Source organism: Lycium barbarum, chromosome 8 (genome assembly GCF_019175385.1).
Source record: "Lycium barbarum isolate Lr01 chromosome 8, ASM1917538v2, whole genome shotgun sequence".
Classification (NCBI taxonomy): domain Eukaryota; kingdom Viridiplantae; phylum Streptophyta; class Magnoliopsida; order Solanales; family Solanaceae; genus Lycium; species Lycium barbarum.
In genome coordinates, this window is record NC_083344.1 from 130,808,558 (window position 1) to 130,823,184 (window position 14,627).

General features: G+C 38.2%; 1 pseudogene; it reads right to left on the bottom strand.

The window, feature by feature from the left end:
* Positions 1 to 12,428: 12,428 nt before the first annotated feature.
* On the bottom strand, positions 12,429 to 12,763 carry LOC132608359 (uncharacterized; annotated as a pseudogene).
* Between the last annotated feature and the right edge of the window lie 1,864 nt (positions 12,764 to 14,627).

Sequence of the window (14,627 nt, forward strand, 5' to 3'; positions counted from 1 at the left end):
GAGTGACGTAAGGTCGGTAGCCTCCGATTATATTATGGATCAATCATCATGGTTTATCTCACCTTGAAGGAAAAAAGGTCATAAGGTGAGATTATCAACAATGAAGGAAATTAAGAAATTGCAAAGTAAGCTCAATCACCTCATAATAAAATAAGCTCATGTACTTGGAAATCTCTACGAATAAAAATTATCTCACAATAACATGAAATCTGCATGCCTTGGAGCTTGGATAAATAAATTCCTCATAATCATCATCATGGTTATCATAAAAGGAATTATTCATCTTTGCCATCATAAAAACTTTAAGAATCGTGAATCTCTAACATTCTTGGATATGAAAATTTTCATGGAATTCATGCATGGTTTGGTAGAAAAGGGATCATTCCTGTAGAAGCTCAATAACATCATAAAGATTATGAAATTCGTGAACTTCTAGCATTTGTTAAACCAATTATATTATGGGTACGACATAAAGGTTTATAACGAAAGGATCATGCCTTTAGAAAGAAGGGGGCTTGCCTTAACATACCTAGAAGATAATTTCTCGACTTTTGACTTACTTCCTGTCTTGCAATTCACTTAAGATTATTCATAGCCTCGTAATCTACATATACAATCATTCATACTATTGTTAGCATCATCATCATACGCTCGTCTTATGCCCTTAATTAAAATCCTTTAGATTCTGTCGAAATTCGGGCAGCATCTCCCCTGTTTATATATGTCTAGCCCGAAATCATAATATCAACAAACATTCAACAACAACAATACCAACATCATAAACACCATTATCCATACCAATATATTTCCTAAAACATCCCACACGATGTTTTCTAAATCTCTCAACTAACCAACTTGTGATACAACTATTTAATAACTTTATTTCCGTAAAGAAGCCAAAATTAATACAAATAAGGAGAGATTCATAGCCTTTACTTGTTAGAAAAATAACATCTCCCATATTCACCTTGAATCTGATTCAAAATCCACCGCAAAATGATGCTATAACCGTAACTATGCGTTACCCGAGCCTTGATTAGCCAAAAATCACTTCAAATCCTCACTTTTATGTGGTATAAAAGGAACTTTTTGTTTGTTGAAAATTCTGGAAAGTTTTGGACAATTTTGATGATGAAAAATGGGGTTTTAACCCCTTTTATAGTAGCTAAGGTCGGCTCCACTGTAGCAGTACTGTAGCGGTACTGTAGCAGCCCTGTTTTTTACTTTGTCAGCTCAGTTTGTAACGTCTATAATTCTCTACTATTATGTTCTATGCGGTTTGTTGTATTATAAACTAGACTCGACAAACTTCATTTTTGGCTTTTGTTTCACCTCAAAACTCCTAATATACTAGGAGATATGCCCTCCAAAGTTGACTAAAAATCTGCCCAACATTTCTTAAATTTTCGTCAAACTTATTTTCTTCAATTTTCTTGATCTCGAAATCTTTCGAAACTCTCCATACATGATATTTATCATTTATTATACTTGATAATGGCCATGTTATTGTGTTTCAAAATAGTCTATAATGGCCATGTTATTGTGTTTCAAAATAGTCTTTCTCGATTACGACTTACGAGATCGTTATTCATCCTTTACTTCATTGTTACATACTTCCCATGGCTTGTACCTTCCAAAACATCATGGGACGTCTCCGACACTTCATTACTACGGTGATGTACGTGTCATGCTCATGCTTTGGAAGTGCGGGGTGTAACATTCTCCCCCAAACATTTGTTCTCAAATGTTGAGGTAGAGTTCACTCCGAGGTAGATATCAATGTTCTTACCTGTATTTGTCAGTAATTCTTTACTTACTTTCTCATTTGAAACCGAATTTATCCAAATTACGCAGTCTATTCTTCTTCTTTTGTGGCCAAAATTTACGCCTGTACTCAAGGTCGTCTCTTTTCTTATTATCTGTCTGTCTACTAACTCTTTATGCTTTATCATTATCATTGTCTCTTCAGCCTTCATTGTTTACATTCTTCTATGCCCTATCATCCAGTACTTACCACATACTTTTATCCAATTTTGATGCCATCTTCTTTTTTATTTAGAAATTCTTGTTCTCTTCGATCCCCCGTATTTTTCTTACGTTTCACAGATGTCCCAGGACTTTGTATTCTTGTTTACTTATTCTTATTCTTCCTTTATTAAAGATAACCTGAAGACTGATCACATTTCAGCATCCTTTTCATTTTATAGCAGCCGAATTAATCTTTGCGGTACTTTATCTTTCAACTAGTTTAACACCAAAATGTCTCGCTTAATTTCTCTTTCCTTCAATTGGACTTCTGGCACTTGTCTAACTAACGGCAATTCTTGTACTTATATGAAAAACATCTCAAATCTCTTCTTTAAGGATTCATTTTCTTCAATTTACTCTTAAAGTTTCTGATCCTTAGTTCGGCTAATAAATTAGGGGTGAATTCAGAAGTTTGTCGAAGAATAACCAAGATTCCTAGCCATGAAGCGAATTTGAATCTTCTCATTCTTTACTTTGTCTGTAACCTTCATTCATTCCTTTTTCTAATAAGAGCCATCATGTTACTTGTTCCACGAGATCTCATTGTCACCCTCTTGTTCTAATCAAAAGTGATATCCTTTGATCATTTCCTTTGGGGTTCTTCTTTTACTTTTAACCTTTGCCTGATTATCGCTTAATAAGTCTTTCCCATAGTTTGACGCAATTATCTGTCATTTCGATTTACCAATCAAGCAGATCTCTTAATTCCTTAAATGTCCATCTCCTTTAGTTATATCTTTGAATCATTTTCTTGCGATCTTATTTTCGTCTGCTTCCATGACTTCACCTTTCGTTGACTTAGTCCCTCCTATTTTTTAGCCTTCTATTTCTCTGCTAGTAGACAACTTTCTTATTCGGTTGTGGCACTTTTCCTTGCTTGTTTCTCTAGTGCTACTTTAGATTATCCGTCTTAGTTCTAATTGATTTTACATACATATAATATCATTTCCTTGTTAATTCCTTGGTCGGACTCCTTAATTCCTTGCATTGTCATCATAGTTCCACTAATGGTAGTGCCCATATAGTTTGTCATATCATTCCTTGCTAATGGCTTATTATTCTCATTAATTACTTTACTTCAGATTACTCATCCCAATGCGTCTAAATACCATATCCAAGGGATCTATATTCAAATGGGACTCCATTCGACCCATACAACGATCCTCAGCACACCATTCCTTATACACTTGTTTACAACATTTTCTTATCATCGTTGTTATCCCCTATCACAAGATTATACTTACAACATACTAATGATCATATCTCCAGCTAATCTACTATTCAAAATATCTTCAAATCCATGGTTGAATCCTTTCTCCAATTTCCTCTCCTCAAATCTTAACATTATTACAACATAACTCATAAGCAGGAGACTAAAATAAAATCTTAATTAATCACAACTTCCTTTCAATACGAGTGTTCTTCCCTCCTTAAGTCCTTGGCTCTCCTATACTAGCGGCTAATTGAGATTTAACGAGCTTCCATTCTTCTTCAAATATTTATTGTCGTCCCCACACCATTTTACTAGCCATTTCTTCAGGACGATTACTTATATAGTCCTATGACATATACTCTTCACGATTTAATATAAATGGTGACTAGTCTCAGGCAGTACTGATGTCGCGCTATCCATAGGAATACTATCTTTCTTTCTTTTGACGATCATTGAAATTCCTATAAATATCCCTCTTATAAAACTCTCACTTCTTTCAGTGCTATAATTTCTCTTTACTAATCCTGACTGTCCTTGATACTTAACCTTGATCACATGTAGGCCTTCTCACTTCCTCTGTTACCTTTTGGGGTAGGTCTGCTGCATATTTAATTATAACAAAAAAAATCTCTAGTATGACCGGTTCGAATCATAGCCCGGAGCACAACGTATTGCATTGACAAAACTTATTTCCTTGATTGCTAAACCTTCATTATTTTGTCATGCCTCCTTTCCCCTGTCTGTCTCATAATATACTTGCATTTAGTCCATTTCTACTTTTCTTTAGCACATCCTTGCTATATTAGTGCATCTCGAATTTTGACTCCTTCAAGCCGGCACATTTCTTTCTTCTGTACTTGGGAATATTCTAATTCGTCTAAGAATGTTCTCATATACCAGTAGCATTCGAGTATTGACTGTTTTGGTAGTCAATTGGCCGACCCTAGCGATCCTTCAATTCTTCTAGTCCATATAATGCCAGAGTTACTATCATCGCATGGGTTGACTTATTTCTCTTTTGCTAACTGGATTCTTATATCAAGTCATCCATATACATTGGACACTACACATGTTAGGATTTGAATCCCAAATCCGACCTTTGTAAGCAGGTTTCCAGGAAAGATTGGAGAGTCACAGCTGGACCACTTAAATACCAGCCTCCTTAGACAGAACCTACTTACGTCGTGATGTATGCGAAGAATAAATAGCACACACAGATTTATAGTGGTTCACCCTCAATGTGAGAGCTACATCCACGTTGCTGCTGCAGATCTTATTAAAGAAGAAATATTACAAGTGTGTACAACACTCAACCTCACAACCCCAATCCCAATTCTACTCAAGAATTTTATCACAGAAAATTCTCTCAAAGACCTTCTCTTACTTAGGCCTTTCACTAAGAGTATTTCTCTTAGATTTTTTCTCTCTCTATCTTGGTATGTGTTTAGCAAATGATCTTGATGATATTACAAATGAACCATAAGTTGCCTATTTATAGGAATGAATTTCCTATGATGAGGTAAGCGCTTACATCACGACTATCATGAGGTAAGCGCTTACATCACGACTAAGATGAGGTAAGCGCTTACATCACGACTATGTGAGACCCAACAAATCTCCCACTTGAAGACTAATTTTAATTGTCTTCACACTTTGATCGATGCAGCAGCTCTTTCCTAGTTTCATACTTCGTGCAGGCCAACTAAAGCTGAGCATAGCTTTAGTTTGTCTATCGTCATTGCCTTTGTCAGCATGTCTGCTGGATTCTGACTCCCTGCAATCTTCTCAAGCACTAGCGCTCTATCTTCCAAAGCTAATCTAATGAAATGGTACCGGAGTTGTATGTGCTTCGTTCGAGCATGGTAGATCGGGTTCTTTGCCAAATGAATGGCACTTTGGCTATCACAATATAGCACACTTCCATCGTGGTCCTGATCCAATTCCCACAGAAAATATTGTAGCCACATCATTTCCTTTGTGGCCTCCGTCACAGCAACGTACTCAGCCTCACAACTAGAGAGAGCTACTAACTTTTACAACTTGGAAACCCAAGAGATTGCAGTACCTCCGAATGTGTAAACATACCCGGATGTGCTCTTTCTGCTATCAATATCACCACCGTTGTCGGCATCAACATACCCTTGCAATTCTATTTTTGATTTTCGAAAATACAGAGCTGAACTCGAGCTGCCTTTCAGATATCTGAATATCCACTTCACAGCCTCCCAGTGTTGCTTTACCGGATTTCTCATAAATCGGCTGACAACTCCCACTGCATGTGCAATGTCTGGCCTTGTACATATCATTACATACATAAGACTACCGATTGTAGATGCATAAGGCATCTTGTCCATCTTCTTCTTCTCATCCTCGGTTGGCGGCGACTGATCCTTTGACAATAGAAAGTGTCCAGCCAAGGGAGTGTTGACTGGCTTGGCATCATGCATGTGTGAGGACCCTCCTTTGGGGTAGACACATACTCATGAATTGTCCATGTGCAGGCACAAATCTAGCTCGATGTGCTTCAATGTGTAAGACACTTCACACCATGCTAGCAGAAGGCCCCCAGGACGCGTCCTGCAGGGATCGAACCCGCGACCATGCACTCATTTGTTCTCCCAAAGGAGACGCCTCTTACCACCCCGTAAATTTGAACTAGGTGTGAATATGTAAAAATCTAGTGTTAATATTATATTTTATCTATATGAATCCATTCTTGATGATTTCGGGTGGAAAATGGTCGTTTTGAAGTCAAACCAACAATCGAAGTTCTTAAGGGCTCTTAAATTCGCCTAAGTTTTGATAGGTCTGTCTTCTGGGTGATTTTCGTGAAAATATGTTAAGAATTTGGAAAATATTCCTCCAGTACTAGTTGTAGATATTTGAAAGAGATTTCCAACGGTATATTATGGGTCTTGAACGGAGCTGTGTACAAAAAGTTATGAACATTTTACTGAAGCCTGTCCGCACTGGAAATTTGGTCTGCGTTACGGACCGTCCCTTGGGGTGGTAACACAAGTTACGGACCGTCCCTTAGGGCCGTAACATCCCAAAAATTTCCATAAACTCACTAAAAACTTTCACCAAGTTACGGTGCCAAGTTACGGGCCGTAACACATGTTATGGACCGTCCCTTGGGGCCATAACTTGGCCCATCAAGTACGTTTTTGGCTGATCTAACTTCGGGAGGCCATAACACCATTATTTATTGGGAATTTGGGAAAATTCAAAGAATAAAAGTTGTAGATAATTGAAATACCTTTCCAATCATAGGTTATGGTCCTCCATGTGACATCGGAATAAGGAGATATAGACGTGTTAATACATAAAGGTCAAGCTATTGTCCCAACCCAATTCAAAATCGAGTCAGGCCCATTTCCCTTGGTATTTAAGGGAAATGTTCAGCCCTAGCAGCCACATTTCCCCTACCAAACCTTTAGATTTTTTTTATAGAGAGAGACAGGAGATTTAGAGAGAGAAAGTGGTGAATCAATCAAGTTCGAGGCCCCGAATCCCGAGGCTCATGAAGGATAAAGTGTAGAACAGGTTGTTGCCGTCGTTCTAAGATAAAAATTGAACTTGGGGGATGTTGTTTTTGTGGTATCTGCTCATGTAAGGTATGCCTAAGATTTTAATGATGTTTTTATCCTTATTATTGATAGATTTGACGAGTTAGAATAGAGAAAATGGCATTGGAAGTTCGGTTATAATTTTTGGATATCAATTGATTTGTGGGCTATTTTGGTATGATTAAATGGATAGTATTAGTTGGATATTGATATAAAATAATTATTGATATTGTTGATGTTGTTGATAAGTTGTTGTTCTTGAAATTGGGAGAATAAAGTGTATGAAGATATTGTATACAAAGCGTATATCGGGCTGTTTTGTGACGATATTTTGGGGGGTTGTTTTATATGATTTTCGTGGTTGTTTTGTGATGATATTTTGGGGACTGTTTGGTGGTTGTTATGAACTATTTCGTGGGTTGGATTATCGTGGGATTAGTTTTAGTTGTTGTTATTGTTATACTATGGATATACAGAAATAAAGAAGTGTATACAAGCATTGGCATATAAGGTATATTGGGCTGTTTTGGAAGTAATTTAACGATGAATTAAATTTCAAGATTCTTTAATGAATGAAAGGAAAAACAATCTTTTCATGTTCCTTGAACTCTCATTCATGTTTAAATTGTGGTTAATGTGTGTGAGGGGGCAAACCCACATTTAACCTAGATTGTAACAAACCTTATATATGTATGTGATATTATGAACGTTTTACTCTATAATATATGTTTAATGATGATGGTTAAGGGTTGGTAATGATATTATCATTGATGATTTAAAACATGAAAACCTTTCGTAAAAAAGTTATACGTTTTCAAACATTGGTTGGAATAACTTATCCTTTCAATATGGCATAATGGTCCGTAATGATAATTTTACTATAAAGATGATTTCTTTTAAATAAGGTCATGCGTGCGTAGGGTCAAGCCCATATCGAACCTTACACGAACTATATTACTTTGTGAAACTCGCTTTTTCCCCATTATTGGATTATTGATCTTAATATTCTAAAGGTTGGACCTTCAACTTGTTTTGTTGTAAAATGGGTTTCTTAAACGTGAAATTGAATAAGATATTTGAATAAGATTCTCAATCGGTTGTAACTTGAAATGCCTCTATTTGAGATGATGACTTGAGAAGTGAGATTCGGCTCTAAGCCATGATTGATAATTTGGTAATATGACATGATTTGTATTTTGTTTGTGTTTTTAGGCCTATATGGGAAAGTTGTGCTAGTTCAGAAGACGATTAGCCTCCGTGGTTTCCTAACCCGGGTATCGATTGATTGATTAGTTTGCTTATGAGTGGATTGCTTCATATCTTGTTTCCTGTGAGTGGATTGTGGTGATATTGGATTCGTAAGTGACATGTTGGGCATGGTAAATGGTAAAGAGTTAAGTTGATATGTCTTTCGTTGATCGATATGCGTAATGAACTTTAATGTTATTGACGGTATGACTGTTTTGAGACAATTGGTGAATCGGCTTCTATGCCCTGGACTTTATTGTTATGTTTATGCCTAGCCATTCAGGAGGATGAGTGGTCACCGAGGTTTTTATATTCCGGTGTGTTTGTCTTGCTATTCGGGAGGAAGAGTAGCCACTATGGATCCTAGTGTATTAATTGTCTTGCCATTCGGGAGGAAGAGTGGCCACTTGTGGGTTCGCTACCTGGGGTGCATTAATGGCCTTACTATTCGGGAGGAAGAGTAGCAACCGTGAATCCATACTCCGGTGTATTGCGCAGTGTGCCTTGCTATTCGGGAGGAAGAGTAGCCACGGTGAATTCATATTCCGGTGTATTATGTAGTGTTGTTGATATTGAGTTGGGCTTATACGGGCGGTTATGATATCCATCCTTATTATGGAACTAAGCATAATTGCAACTGGGATTTTGAAATGACTTGATAAACTGTTAGACAAATGGTATTGAGAACAAATGATATATGTTCATGTGTGGTGCGCTATGCGCGATGTGATTGATTCTTCGGCCTGTGTTGGCATGTGTAATATTCGTAATCTCTCATGGAACTGTTGTTGACAATCATGATCACTTGAAAGGCATAATTAAAAGTTGTAACTTAACAAAAGACTTCATAATCGGTTTTGATAATTCTTATGGAGATACATATATTGAATACTTGTTTATATATTGATTAATGGATTTGTAAACTGTTTAATAAATGATATTAAGAATCACAAAGTGGAATGACTGTTTTTATGCTATCTTTTCAGAACTGATTTCTTTATATATTATTATATTTTATTTTCATAACACTTGTTGTCCCCGAGGCACTCACTGAGTACGAAAGTACTCAGGCATACCATTGTTGTTTTTTATGGTGTGTTAGGTAACGAAGAAGAGCAGGTTCGTGATACTTTCGACACTTAAGAGGACTTGCTACTGCTATGGATTTGGTGATCCCACATTCTTGTTCGTGGGACACTTCCTGTTTCGTTTATTATTCTGGATTTCCGGGCTGCGTCCCGAAGTTTGACGATTGTTATATCTCTTAGAAGCTCCATAGATAGTTGTCAGAATTGTGGGTAGATTGTCAAAGTCTCGTACGACTTAATGGGTGTTTACCACGTTTATGACTATGACTTATAAAGACTTCCGCTGATTTAATTCATGTGTTCATGATGTGTTGCATTTAATTTATAAAATTTTGGAGGCAAATGTTGAACCTGGCGGGTTCAAGTATCATTATTGTGTTGTTTAGGTTCTTCCGATGTTGTTCGTGACGTCGGATGCCGATCACGTCTAAGGTGGGTTTTGGGGCGTGACAGCATGTTAAATCTTTTGATACCTTTCCTCACATATTCTTCTTGTGAGAGTTTGATGCCCTCCTTACTTCAGTTGATTCTCATCCCAAGGATTTGCTTTGCAGCTCCCAAATCCTTCATTGCAAACTCTTCCGATAACTCCTTTTTCAACCGATCAATCTCCTGAAAGTTTGCTCCTACGATAAGCATGTCGTCGACGTAGAGTAGCAGTATCATGTACGAGTCTTCAAATTTCTTGAAGTAACAACAGTGATCTGCCTTGCACCTTGAAAAATCAGCTTTCCTCATAAAGTTGTCAAACTTTAAATACCACTGTCTTGGAGCCTGTTTTAGTTCGTACAGACTCTTTTGAAGTTTGCACACCAGATTCTCCTTTCCTTTGACTTTGAATCCCTACGGCTGTCGCATGTAGATTTCCTCGTCTAGATCACCGTGAAGAAATGTAGTTTTCACGTCCATCTGTTGCAGATGTAGATTTTCCTTTGCTACCAGTCCAAGAACAGTTCTGATAGTCACCATTTTGACTACGGGAGAGAAGATCTCCGTATAGTCGATGCCTTCTTTCTGTTGAAATCCCTTTGCAACCAGCCTTGCTTTATAACGCTTGCTTCCATTGGGTTCTTCCTTTATCCGATAAACCCATTTGTTTTGCAATGCCTTCTTATCCTTTGGCAACTCGGCTAACTCCCATGTATGATTTATCGATAGTGAATCTATCTCATCTTTCATTGCTTACTCCCACTTGGTCGATTCATCGACTTGCATTGCTTCTTCATAACATTCCGGCTCCCCTCTATCAGTGAGTAGAATGTAGTTGAGGGATGGAGAGTACCTGTGAATCGGCTTCCTGATCATGGATGATCTATGCAGTTCTGTGATTGGCGTCTGCTTATTTGTTTCAGAATCGGCACTTTCATCAGCACCTTCTCGGATTGTTTGTTCCTCTTCCTCGGCAGTACCTGGTTGCGGCTCAGGTGTCGGGAAGTCTCTCAAATCGACTATTTCCGATTCCTTGTCCTGACATTCTAAATTTTTTTGCAACTTGTCTTTGTACAGTACCTCTTCGTTGAAGACAACATTCCTGCTTCAGATGATCTTCCGATTTTGTTCATCCCAAAATCGGTAACCAAGCTCGGTGTCACCATAGCCAATAAAGTAACACTTCTTTGATTTTGGATCAAGCTTGCTTAAAGCCGTATCATCATTATGAACATATGATAAGCAGCCGAACACTTTCAGAAATGAAAGATTTTCCTACTTGCCACTCCAGACTTCTTCTGGAATTTTGAAATCCAAGGAAACTGACGGTCCTCAGTTAATTAAGAAGGCCGCGGTATTGACTGCATCTGCCCAGAATGTCTTGGGCAGTCGAGAGTGTATTCTCATACTCCAAGCACGCTCGTTCAACGTTCGGTTCATTCTTTCGGCTACTCCATTTTGTTGCGGCGTTCCAAGAATAGTCTTCATTATCTTGATCCCATTATCAGCATAATACCGTTTGAAATCACCATCAGTGTATTCTCCGCCGTTGTCGGACCTCAAACACTTCAACTTGAAGTTTTTTTCATTCTCGACCATGGCTTTCCATCTTTTGAATACACTAAATACATCAGATTTATTTTTCATAAAGTAAATTCACACCTTCCTAGTTGAATCATCAATGAAGGTCACGTAGTAGTGTGATCCTCCAAGAGAGGGGACAGTGGTAGGTCCCCACACGTCTGTGTGCACCAATTCCAGCTTCTCGACCTTCAATTCCCTGCCTGCATTTGAGAAGCCTGCCTGCATTTGAGAAGCTTACTCGCTTTTGTTTTCCGAGAATGCAACTCTCACACGTATGAAGGTCCACCGTCTTCAGCTCCGGAATTAAGCCATTTGTCACCAACAGCTTCATCCCCTTCTGGCTGATATGTTCCAGCCGCCAATGCCACAAATCTGTTTTTTTTTGTGTTGTCAACCACAGCAACAGTATCACGACAGCTAGTCGTCATGTAGAGAGTGCCAATCTTCTTTCCTCGGCCAACTACCATAGCACCTTTCGCCACCTTCCAAGACCCATTACCAAAGTTGACATCATATCCTTCATCATCAAGCTGACCTACTGAGATCAGGTTTCGCATCAGCTTTGGCACATGTCTAACTTTTGTAATCTTACACGAGGATCCATTTGACATCTTCAAATTAATGTCTCCCGTGCCAACAACGTCTAGCGGCTCTCCATCGGCTAAATAAACTTTGTCGAGATTTCCAGCCACGTAGTTTGTCATTATATCATGATGTGGGGTGGTATGAAAGGACACTTTTGATTCAAGCACCCAAGAGTCTATCGGGATGTCAACCGATAGCAACAACGCATCGCCAATGTCTTCCATAGCAGCGTTGATTCCAGCCCCCTTGTTGTCCTCCTTTTTTGGCCCCCTGCAGTTCTTCTTGAAATAACCTGGTTTTCCACAGTTCCAACACTCAAGTGTTCGTCCTGGTCTGGATTGACCCCTGCCATTCCTTGACTTCGATCTGCCCCTATTTCGGTTGTAGTTTCTGTCATAATTTCTGCTTCTGTTTTCAACATTAAAAACAGAACTCGTCGATGCCTCTCCAGAATCTATCCTGCGCACCTCCTCAGTAAGGATACGATCCCTAACATCATTGAATTTTAGTTTGTCACTGCCGACAAAATTACTAACCGCTGCTCTCATTGGCTCCCAGCTATTTGTTAGGGATGCCAACAAAATTAGAGTTTGTACTTCATCATCGAAATCAATTTTTACCGATGACAATTGATTTACAATGGTATTGAATTCATTTATGTGTGCAGCAACATGAGCATTTTCCATCATCTTCAGATGAAATAGTTTCTTCATGAGAAATACCTTATTATTTGCCGAAGGTTTCTCATACATATCAGACAATACCTTCGTCATATCTGTGGTGGTATTCTCTTTTGCCACGTTGTGAGCAACATTCTTCGACAGCGTTAGCCGAATGACTCCCGGAACTTGTCTGTCGAGGAGATCTCAATATGCTTGCTTCATCTCCTCTGGTTTCGTACTCAGAGGTTCATGAAGCTTTCTGCCATATAAATAATCTTCAATTTGCATTCTCCAGAACGCAAAATTTGTACAATCGAATTTATCGATATCATGTGTCGTACCATCTTCGCCTCCCATCGTTTCTAAATCACAACACAACCTGTTGCTCTGATACCAGTTGTTAGGATTTGAATCCCAAATCTGACCTTTGTAAGCAGGTTCCCAGGAAAGATTGGAGGGTCACAGCTGGGCCACTTAAATACCAACCTCCTTAGACAGAACCTACTTACGCCGTGATGTAAGCGAAGAATAAATATCACACACATATTTATAGTGGTTCACCCTCAATGTGAGAGCTACGTCCACGTTGCTGCTGCAGATCTTATTAAAGAAGAAATATTACAAGTGTGTACAACACTCAACCTCACAACCCCAATTCTAATTCTACTCAAGAATTTTATCACAGAAAATTCTCTCAAAGACCTTCTCTTACTTAGGCCTTTCACTAAGAGTATTTCTCTTAGATTTTTTTTCTCTCTATCTTAGTATGTGTTTAGCAAATGATCTTGATGATATTACAAATGAACCATAAGCTGTCTATTTATAGGAATGAATTTCCTATGATGAGGTAAGCGCTTACATCACGACTATTGATGTGCCGTGAATTTCGACACATTTTATGCCTATGTAACTAGAAATATTGCTTGATTTCAAGTATTTTTACATTGTTTCTTATGTTATTTTTGTGTTTTATAGGGCTGATTAGCTAAAGATCGGAAATGAGATGAAATGCTGAAAAAGTACAAAATGGAGCTAAGCGACGGTCCGTAACTCCTGTTACGGACCGTAACGGGATTCGTAATCCATGTTACGGTTCGTACCTTTGAACCGTAACAGGGCCTAAATTTCCAGAAAGTTTTCATTGAAACCATCACTGTTACGGTATAGTGTTACGGTCCGTAACTCATGTTACGGTCCGTAACATGTCACCGTAACATGGGCTGAATTTCCAGAGAGTTTCAATGAAACCAGTCAGTGTTACGGTGGAGTGTTACGGTCCGTAACTCATGTTACGGTCCGTAACAAGTCACCGTAACATCAGCCAAATTTCCAGAGAGTTGCCAAGTAGAGTCACAAGTTACGCCTCAAAAGGACGGACCGTAACACATGGTACGGTCCGTCGCATGGTGGCCGTAACGTGAAAGCTGACAAATGACGAATTGAAGGACGGACCGTAACACAGGTTACGGTCCGTAACGATGCGGCGTAAGGGCAGTTTTGTCCAGAAACTTGGCGCGATTTTTGGCTCTATAAATACTTAATGTAGGGTTTTAAATCAGAATCAGATTTTATTTTAGAGGCAAAAACCCTAGGTCTTAAGTTTTAGAAGTAGTGGAGCATTTCAAGCAACAACTTCACTCTCATTCCATCTTGTAATTGCATTGTAAGTTCATTATGTTTACTTGTAAGTTTTCTTTGTTATCCAGAATTATGAGTAGCTAATTTTAAAGCTAAGGTTGTGGAACCCATGATGGATATTGTGTGAATGGATTTCTATTATTGATATATGCATAATGGTTGTTATTATTTATTCCATCTTTGTGATTTAGTGTTGGATGATGATTGCAAGCATTATCCTAAGCCATTATATTAACTGTTCTTGGGAAAGAAAGTTAATATGGGTAAGATTGAATAACAATGACTCGAGGCGTTAACCCTTGTTTAATAGACTAACTTAGGAATAAGAACAAGTCTAAATTGGCATTGTTGGTCATTCTTCGATTGCAACTCTTTTACATTCGGAAGAATCATGAAGAGGTAATACGATTTAACTGTTGGAAAACATTAAGAAGTCCTTAATAGACCAAGTGCATATTCATAGAACAACCATTAGAAGTATATCGCTTTGAAACCTGAAGCATAATATCTAATCAAATTGGGGAACACAACCTTAGTCTCTCTCTCTCAAACTAATTACATTTTAAGTCAAAGTATTAAATTA